Genomic DNA, 9,908 nt, shown 5'->3' with positions numbered 1-9,908 from the left:
TAGAGTTTTTTCCAAATTAAATGATCTTATTCTTCTAAAAACCTCACTGGTAGGCAGAAACAATTATCATTTTTAAGTGCTAAAATCTGTCAGTGTGCATATGGTGGGATCAGTAGATAACTCAGGTTGGAAGAGGGTCACAGTGTCTAGCCCCTGTGTTTGGATGCTGAATGCAACCTTGGCCCTCAAGAGGTCCATCCTGGTTGTGGAGCTCAGGGCAGTGAAGAGCCACACCACTGAGTGCACCCTGTCCATTTAGCTATGGGGAAGGGCCCTGACAGACTGCAGGGCCATCAGGGTCCACCCCAGACTGGGGAGCTGCCCTGAACTGAGGCCCTCAGCCCGCAACTAAGCTACAGTCCTGTTGCATGGCACCTGTCTCTGTGATCAAATATAGGCCATATATTAATGCCCTGCCTGTGAGCTAATGTCCCAGCCTGGCTTTGTGGAGGTGCTCCATGCTTTGTGTGCTGTGGCTGTCCCAGCCTGCCCTGCTTCTTGGGTGGAAAGGACAGGCCATGGCTGACAAGCCCTGGCTGTGGAGACCCTGCTCTCCCCAGCCCTTCAAAGCAGGGCGAGCTGTGAAAAAGCAACTGATTGCTCTAGACTTAACCTACAGAGGTCTTGAAAACCTCCAAGGATGGAGACTGCACAACATCTCTGGGCAGCCTGTGCAACTGCTCCAATGTCTTCACCTGGAAAAAGTTTCTGAATCACTGTTACTACAACTTATGCCTGTTGTGAAGATAGCAGTTATGTCTTAATGCTAACCGACCTATAGGTACAGGATGGTTGAAGCCATTTCTTGTCCAAGCTGAAAAAAAACTGTCCCTCACAGGACAGATGCTCCAGCCATCCCAGTGTTCCTGTGCTATCCTTGCTCCAGTTTGTCAATGTCTTTCTTAACTGGGGAGGTCCCAAACTGGATGCAGTATCTAGGTGTGGTCCAACTAGAGGCGAATAATCACTTTCTGTGATCTATAGCCATGCTGCTTTTCAAACAGCACAACATGCTGTTGGCCTTCTCTGCTGCCAGGGCTCACTAATGGTTCCTGTGCAGTTTGCTATCTGCCAAGACTCCCATGGTCTTCTCCACAGAGCTGCTCCCAGCAGTTCCTAGCAGTTTCCAGGCTGAGTCACTCCAAAAAGTTCTTCTTTCCCATGTGCGTCTTCAGATCCCTCTGGATGGCACCACTGTTCCCAAGTGTACCTACTGGTGTATTCTCTCCCCTCCCTCCCAATTTAGCATCACCTGAAAACTTGTTGAGAGTACTCCATTGCCTCCGCCAGGTTGTTGATAATGTCAAACACGGCTCTTCCCAGGCTAGCCCCTTCTGGTACCCCACTTCTTTACCAGCATCCAGGTAAAGAAGGACTCATTAGTAACTATAATAATCAAATTATTATAGACCAATAATCTAAACAATTTTTACTTACTCATCCAGATGTTAATATCTTACTCTGAAAGTTAGTATACTGGTGTCAAAAGCCTTGCTAAAGTCTAGCTTAATGACATGCACTGCCATCCCATCATCCACAGATCTGGTCATTTCATTGTAGAAGTCAATCAGGTTGGTCATACTTGATTAACTTTTGGTAAATTCATGCTGACTTTTCTTAATCACTTGTGTTCTCATGTGCCCAGAAACATGGGCCAAGAGAACTCACTCCATGAGCACTACACAGGCACTCTCAGCTGCTATCGGCCCTCTAGCCTTGTAGTCACTGCAACCTATTGAGTTAAAGTCTGCAACTTGCCACCTCTGTTCAAATCCATCTAGGAAGAAACAAGCAACCCTTTTTATTCCATACTTTTAGGTTTGCAAAATTATTCTTTAGCCAATTAAAAATGGCAGATCCCTGAATCATAATCCTGGTCTTCTTCTGTTTGACATTCAAATTCTTAAATACAAACGTGAAAGTAGAAAACCCTCCAACTCAGAGGTCGTTAGAGTCAAGTGTTCTGAGACCCTGTTCAGAATGTCAAAATTCATTATTAAATTTTGTACTTGTACAAAATTTATACTTTGCAATTTGTACTTTATGCACAGGCATGCAGAAATAGATATTTGAAGACCTGAGGAAGGATTTTAGTTATAAAGGATCATGCAAAGACCTTGTGAAATCTGCCAGCATTTCACATAGTAAGAAGCTAGAAATAGTAATTTGAAAATCTGGAAGAAAAAAAAAAAAAAAAAAAAGCCCTCCCACAATCTCTCATTATCTTTTGATATTCACTGGGAAAAGAAAAGCTTTGTCAAACCTAATGTGTTGGCTCTGTATTACTTGTAGAAAAATACAATCCCCCACAACAAGAAGTGTGTGTTGCTGTTTAACAGAAGAATCTCTAAGAGTTCATTGCCTAGTCCAACTTTCATTGAAGTCCCTGAGGAAATTCCTATTAGTAAGCAGGATCATTCATTCATTCTTTTTTTTTTCCTTTTTTTTTTTTTTAACAGATTAGTGGGTGTTTACAAGAAGACCTTTTAGGCACCAATTAATCTGTATTCATATAGAAAATGCAGAGCTTAAAAATCTCTGACATTTTCTCCTATTCGTAATTCAGAATTTTGCCTTGGAAAGCAACAGGACTGACAGCATCCTCCATCTTTTTTGGATATTAAACTTAGTGTTTATTTGTTTAAAATGTGTTTTTACTTATAGAATTCTGAACATGAAATGAGTATAAACTCTATAAAATGTATTGCTAATATTGTACACAGACTATTCCAGAGCTTTTACTCCTGCTCACAGCTTTGCTGAGAACCCTCAAAAAGAAATTTAGCAAGACTGTTCAGCTTCACAGTTACAGTTCCAGATCATGTGGGCAGAAGAGAAACAGTCAAGAATCATATGAGTTATATACTGCAGCTACTTCTCAGGAAATGTTGAGTAGCAACAGAGGCAGACAAAGAAGAAATTCACAAAATAAAAGTAGTCAAAACTCAACTGCTGCAGCTACATGACCTACAAAAAGGACACAGATTTTTCTTTCCTAGCTCCTTGCCCATTCATACAGTTGCTTGCCTACAGACTGCCTACTCTATGCAGAAGAGTATGCCAGCATTGTTAGGAACAATGTGTTTTGTATACTCCAGAGGATGTGTCCTAGTTTCTTGTAAGGCTGGATTTGCAAGATCGTTGTCTGCATGATACATGGGTTTGGTGTTGAGATCAGCCCAGACGCCATCTTTAAGACAGTACAGAAAAACACCATTCACCTTTCTGTAGCCCGGAGGCTCAAGGGAAAATAAACTGTTGAGCAACATTCCTCTTACTGTAGTAAAAAAAAAATAATCAAAAATAGGAAAGAGGCAGAAATCTTCCTTTCATACAATACCTACAACCAATGGGCAATGTTTATTATTTAAAACAAAACCACAAACAACCCACCTATGTCAAAGAACTTTCTTCCCAGAAGATGAGAAATAATTACTTAGACTGGGTGAGGGAGCAGGAAAACTTTTTGAGTGCCTTCTATTCCTGTCTTTTATCTGTGTTTAGTAAATCTAATCTTACTCACTGATCCTCATGTGCAGGTTATTGAACTGAGAACCTTCTCATCTATAATGTATCAGTACGCTGTTCCTTTCTGTTTGATATAGATTTTTAAAGCAAATGCAAAAGTAACAGTTGTAGGGAGTATTGTTAACTACTGCTAAACTTAGCCTGCTTTTGAAAGAGGCAGAACTCCAATGCAGAATGCGGTGGCTCATCATATGAACCTTAACAATCTAGGTAAGAGGTAAAGGAAAAATGATATTGGGATAAAGAAAACCTCATTAAATGAGAGTAGAAAGGACTTACAACTAGTAGCTTTATGATGGAAGGACTGTTATATGAGAGGACAATATAAGAGCATGGCTTATTTAGCATAATAAAGACTGAGAGGAATTTTCATTGTTTTCTAAAAAATACATAGGCCTAGTGAGGGCAGTGAGAAAAGGAGAGCAAATATCAAAGGAGTAGCTGTATACATTCTAACCAATTCCAGTACAGGACTAAACATATACCAAGAATACTTTAAGAATAAAAATTCTTATAGTTATAATGGCAAAGTCCTGAAAACATCAAAGAGACTAAAAAAATCAAGTCTTAATAAGATAGAGCTTGTGGATGGTTTGAAACTTAGGAACCTTAGGAGGACTATATGATCCAAAATATTCCTTTAGTCCCTCTTGGTATGACCCACAGAGTTTTAGGGGCAGAAAAAGTTTGACATACAAATTACTAAAGGAGCCTGACACTGTAGGTCCCAGCTCCAAAGAATGAAACCTGAATGAAACCTTACCAACCATTTAATCTAAATTTTCATCAGTACAATTCCTCAGGAAATAAAAGATCTGTTTTTGAGAACACCTGGAACACACTACTTAGGCAAATGAAGTAAAGCAAGGGGTAAGATTAAAAAATCCATTTAAGAGTTGCGATATTTCCTTCCTCAGTACCCTGGAGTTGGGTCAGTTTTAAAGATGCAGGAGCAACAGAGTTCCTAAGCAGCAGTTTTGAGTATATAAGGGAAGATGTTTTTAAACAAAAGTTAATATTGTAGGCTACCTGAAGAATCCAGAATATCAAAACATATTGGAGTGTCCAATGTAAGTCACTTTTGACCTCCAAGTGCCTCAGAAACATCTGATATCTTTATGATTCTTAAACTTCAATGAGTTGTAAATTAAAAATCATGCTAGATCACCTGCAGATCATCTGTTTTTTTTTCATTGACATCTGTTTTCTCTATCATGCATTAAAAATGTCACATGCAACAGGCAGACAAGGAGGTAGTGTTTCCTCTTGAGCCAGGATATTCAGCTTGGGTGTTCGCACTCTGGCTTAATTTCCCAGTTCTACAGGTATCTTACATTTGAATGCCCAATGTCCTTAGCAGGGAGTCAACATCTTCAGGATGAATACCTAAATATTAATTAGGTCAGAGAAAGTGTGTATAACTACAACATAGTGCTTGGAACACCACTGTGGCAAGGGACACGCCTATTTTCTAACCAGTACTACAGCCTGAGACTGTGACTGACAGCAATAAGTAGAAATCCCTGACTATTCTTTTTCTTACACACAAGATAAAGGTAGCTCACACCACATCATTACATCTTTAGCAACCATCCCTGTACATTTTCTTAGCCTAGAGAAACTGTGAGGTAATTGGAATTAATTAAAGAGGGCTTACACTTTCGGTTAGCTCATAAATGGAAATATCTCACCTCTACAGCAGAGAGCAGAACCATAGGACAAGGAGAAGCATAGAATCAGGACAGTGCACAACATGGTTCAGAAGATAGTATACCATTGGTTCAGGTGTTTACACCATGTCACTTGTATTGTTACTACAGTCATTTATCCTGGTTAAAAGAAAAATGCAGAGAAAATTCCCCAGAGCTCACAGAACTTCTATGACAAACGTAGAACTACTTTAGATTTCCAACATTAAGAACTGTGTATGTCTCTGTAGGAATAAAATGATCCCTAAAACTTAAAGTAGCTATTGATATACTTTATCTATATTAAAATTTATGTAATCTAAAACATTTTATCATTGGCATTAAAGGTGGTAGGTGATTCTGACTTCAAGCTACAGACTTTGGTTGAAGCTGTCAGGCATTCTCATGGGTTTTCTTGCCCAGCACAAATCTTTTCAACCTGTATCTGTTAATTATTAGTATTTCTCACATAAGTGGAATAAAAACCAGGCTTAGTTCAAGCTTCAGAAGCCTCAGGCACTGTCTTTCATTTGCCAACTTCTAGCTATTACATATTAGAAATATATGAAGGGCTCTGGGAGACAGGTGCACTTGGATTTCACTCACATCTAATGCATCTTTACGGAGGGTGTTAAAGTTGAAGAGGTCAAACAATATGAAATGATAATGCTTTTTGTACTACACCACTTATACCAACAGTTCTCTTTTCTGTTGTGCTCTTAATTAATATGTTAGGATAAGAGGGGCTCTCCTCAAACAGACACTACCAACTATATGCTAATAAAAGAAGAAAATATATGACGGCCTACTTGATATACATGAACCCTATTGCTTAGTGTTGCTAAGCAATACCCTAGGAATGTGGATATTCACCATTTCTCTCTTCTTCCTTTTTTTTTTTTTTTTTTTTTTTTTTTTTCCACTAAGGAGTTGCATTTGATTATGTAAGGGAAGAACTTAATTTCCATACTAGGTAGCCTCTGTCTGCTGCTTTCACAGCCTTAAGTAGAAAGTTCTCCAGGCAAAGGGGTTGCAACAAAGGAGAGATTTTTTGACCGTGCCCTTCCACTACAGTTTAAATAACATGAACGGAGGGATTTTTGAATGGACATCAGTGTCACAGGTGGCAGTTGTCTGATTTATTCCCTCTCAGAAGAATGTACTGGCATCTGCATGGATAGCAACACCTTGCCAGCTGGCCAGGAGGTGACATCAGCTGTCGTTTCAGACAGATGAATTGCACAGTGTGCACAGCTGCCGGCCAAAGCACAGACTTTCCAGGAGGAGGGGAGGGAAAAAGCATTTCAAACATTTCCAACAATAGTTTTTACTTAATATTTGTTCACAGAATTAACTTTACTGGACCAGGTTATCACCAAAATCAACTTTCCGACACTACAGGAAGTTTCTTGGTTTGCGTACCATAAAGCACAGCAATTCACACAGGAACTTGCATTCTCTCTGATGTTGAGTGTAGCGTGTTTTTCTCAAGAGTGGCCATAACACTGCATGGGCAATACGATTTTAATTAATCTCCTTTTTTTATAACTGTAGATCACTCAGCCAAAATAAATATCCTTACCTTTAGGCAGCTAAACTAAATCGCCATTTTTTAAAGCCTATTTAAATGTGCTGAGAACTCATAACTCTAATTGATAGTCATCCGCTCATGAAAGCATGTGACAAGGCCTCAGCTGGCTTTCAGGGACAAAGCTGTGTTACCACCATCAGAGCTCACACGAGTACCAGCTGAGGAGCTGGCAATGTTGATGTACTGGTTCTTAATGCATTCTTTAAAAGAGCCCCAAACAAGATTTGGGACTCCACTTTCTGATACTTTGAGGATCTTTGCAATTTAGTCATGAAGTGAGACCGAGTATTCCTAATTTATTTGTGGAAGGAAAATGCACATCCCAGTGTATAGGTAATATATATAGATATATAGATTAGATATAGATATAGATGATATAGATGATATAGATATAGATTAGATATAGATATAGATGATATAGATATAGGAATGATACTTAGCTGAGGTTGAATCAAGCTGAATCACTCCGAAAGGATAGATTGGGTGAAAGTATCACACCAGGTTTTTAAAGCAGCCAAGTTAGAACTATAAAAATGGCTTTCTGATAATGTGAGCAGTGGTAGCATTTTAAAAAAGCCTGGGAAATGTTAATATAATTGCATCTATTCACTGGTAGAATATACTTCTTTTTTTTCCAGAACTGAATTATCAGTGATTTTTTTTTCATGTTTATAGTCTTATTAATTATCTCCTCAGATTTCCAGTTCATTCTGCCCATAGAAACTATGTAATTTGGTGTAGTCTTTTACAATGCTGATCACATTGTTTGAATATAAGAAAAACTATCCCTGCTTTTATTTTAAAGAAAGACATGTCTGCAGATGTGAGTACTCATTGCTCATTCTCTTCACACCTCATGCCCTTTAGATCACGTATTTAATATATTCCACCTGAGTGAATTAAAAGCAGAATCAAAGACAGTGAATGGTTGTTTCTGGCTCATCTGGATATATCTGGCACTTCCTAAGTAAGGTACCTGGATTCCTGGATTCTCCAGAGACAGAGTATATTATTTTCCATCCTTTCTAATAATGGCTCCATATGGGTGATGCTCATAGGCATAAAACTAATGTAAGGGTTGGACAGCATTCCAAGTTGTATAGTTTACTCTGTGTTGTCTTTTTTTTTTTTTAGAAAATTTGGATCCTCTCTTTTTATGGTACAGAAGCAAAGGAGCTGCTGGATTTTGTCTCTGATGTCTTAGGTAAAAGAGGAAATGAAGCAATAGATTATTGTTACATCTTCATCAGTGAAGAGGAAATAGCCCTGACATATACATGGTGTGACTCAGAACGTATAAATTAGGTCTTCTGCAGTTATAGTGTTATAAAGTTTTATATAAAAGTTTAACTGTATAAAGTTTTAACTGTTTAACTGTATAAAGTTTTTTTCCCAATACTCATTCTTATTGTCCCTTTCTTGAGAAGGACAGTTCTTTGGGCAACTCAAATGGACTGAGTTCTATATCTTTGGCTTAGTCTGACTCATCACCAAAGATATTCATTAGAGCGGACTTTTCATTGAAAATGACCAGCATTCATGGAAATAATAAATGTGACTTTGCACTGAAAATTCAAGTGAGCTGGGGCAGTACTGTCTTAAATCAGCACAGTTAGATCTACAAGGTTGTACTACTCAAGCGCAGAGCTGAAATTCCCATAATACAACCACCTATTTATTACTCACCCCTATTAGAACTGGGATATGTTCAGTCTAATTGGAATTGTAGGGGCTACCTACAAAAAATAAAAATAAAAAAATAAAAAATAAAAAAGCTCTTCTATACATGTTAGTGTTCACTACTTTCAAAACTGTGTTTTCTTGCTTTAGTTAAACACATAAATCTGTGTTATGCTTCACAGATGGACACTAGCAACATGAATCTCTGACATTTTCCTCTTCATGTAAAATATGGATGTCAGGTTCCGTGATGCAAAGTAGCAAAACACTAAGTGCGGAAGCTATACAAATCTCATTGGGATTCCTGAAGGAATTTTACTCGTCCTAGCAAGTACACTTTAAACTGATTATGTAGCTGTCAATTACTTTGCTGTTCTGTGTACTGAGTTTACTTGAACTGTATTCTTTATTACAACTAAAATAAACTACTGCACTGAATTGTTTTTTCTCTGCTAAATAAATGAATATTGAATATGCATAAGTAATCTTAAGTACTGGATCTTTTTGCTCAGTTTTGTCAGTTACATGTCTGGTAAATGTCCACAGTTCAAAGTTGACAACAATGGCACACCTATAAATCTTTGAGGAGTGAGGATTGTGACTTTGTATAAGCCTGGCTTAATGAATTATGGGATGCAATACTCATTGTGTATACATTACAGGATTGCATGATATTAACAGCTTTGGTCTTCATGACAATACCAGTAGAAGATGCTGGTTGAAGAAAAAAGTTTATGAAGAAGATGATTTAAATAAATATCACAATAGTTCCAAGTCTTGTTTATTTAGCAAAAGTTTTGAATACATTGGAAATATCAAAACTACTCTTTTCCTTCCTTATCTAATTAGACAGCAAGTATTCTCAGACAGAGATTGACTTTTTGCAACACGGATGGAAGCACCAAGGCTAACTGGACGCTCACAGACGATGAATCTTATCTATACAAATAGATTTCGTGGCCCCTTGTCTCCCTTTATGAAAGATTGTCACTCTAAAATATAATCCCTCTAGTCATAATAACTGACTATATTCTACCCTCAACATTTGTTTCTCCCAGTTGATTGCAAAGAAAGCCTCAAGTGACCAGGTCACACACAGATACATACTATATAGGTGACACTAACATTAACTTTGTAGGCAATAATGAACTTTGTTGGGGCAGTCTTTCTCTGGAAGCCAGGTACATAAGTTTGTTTTGTGTTCTTGGTGTTTTTAACACCACTAATAAGGTAATGCAGTTTCTAGACCAGCTTGATTTAAATCAGTTCAAAAGTAGATCTCCAATGAGCTCATGTTTATAGTGTCTGATATATACATGTCTATGTATATATAAGCACACTGTGTCTCTGTATGTACTTGGTTAGCACTATTACTTGGTTAGCAAGAAACAGCTATCATTTCACAGTAGGATCATTTGTCA

General features: G+C 38.0%; 1 long non-coding RNA gene across 2 annotated transcripts; it reads left to right on the top strand.

The window, feature by feature from the left end:
• The first annotated feature begins 7,025 nt into the window (after positions 1-7,025).
• LOC137850327 (uncharacterized) lies at positions 7,026-9,158 on the top strand. 2 transcript variants are annotated; one of them, XR_011092479.1, is made up of 3 exons: positions 7,026-7,140; positions 7,942-8,011; positions 8,670-9,158. It is a non-coding gene; the product is annotated as an uncharacterized lncRNA (long non-coding RNA). The 2 variants fall into 2 exon arrangements; XR_011092480.1 differs by lacking the exon at positions 8,670-9,158 and adding an exon at positions 8,192-8,621 and having other exon boundaries at positions 7,942-8,138.
• The last annotated feature ends 750 nt before the right edge of the window (positions 9,159-9,908 follow it).

Source organism: Anas acuta, chromosome 1, assembly GCF_963932015.1.
Source record: "Anas acuta chromosome 1, bAnaAcu1.1, whole genome shotgun sequence".
Lineage (NCBI taxonomy): Eukaryota > Metazoa > Chordata > Aves > Anseriformes > Anatidae > Anas > Anas acuta.
Note: the sequence above shows the minus strand (reverse complement) of the source record. Positions and strands in the feature narration are given on the sequence as shown.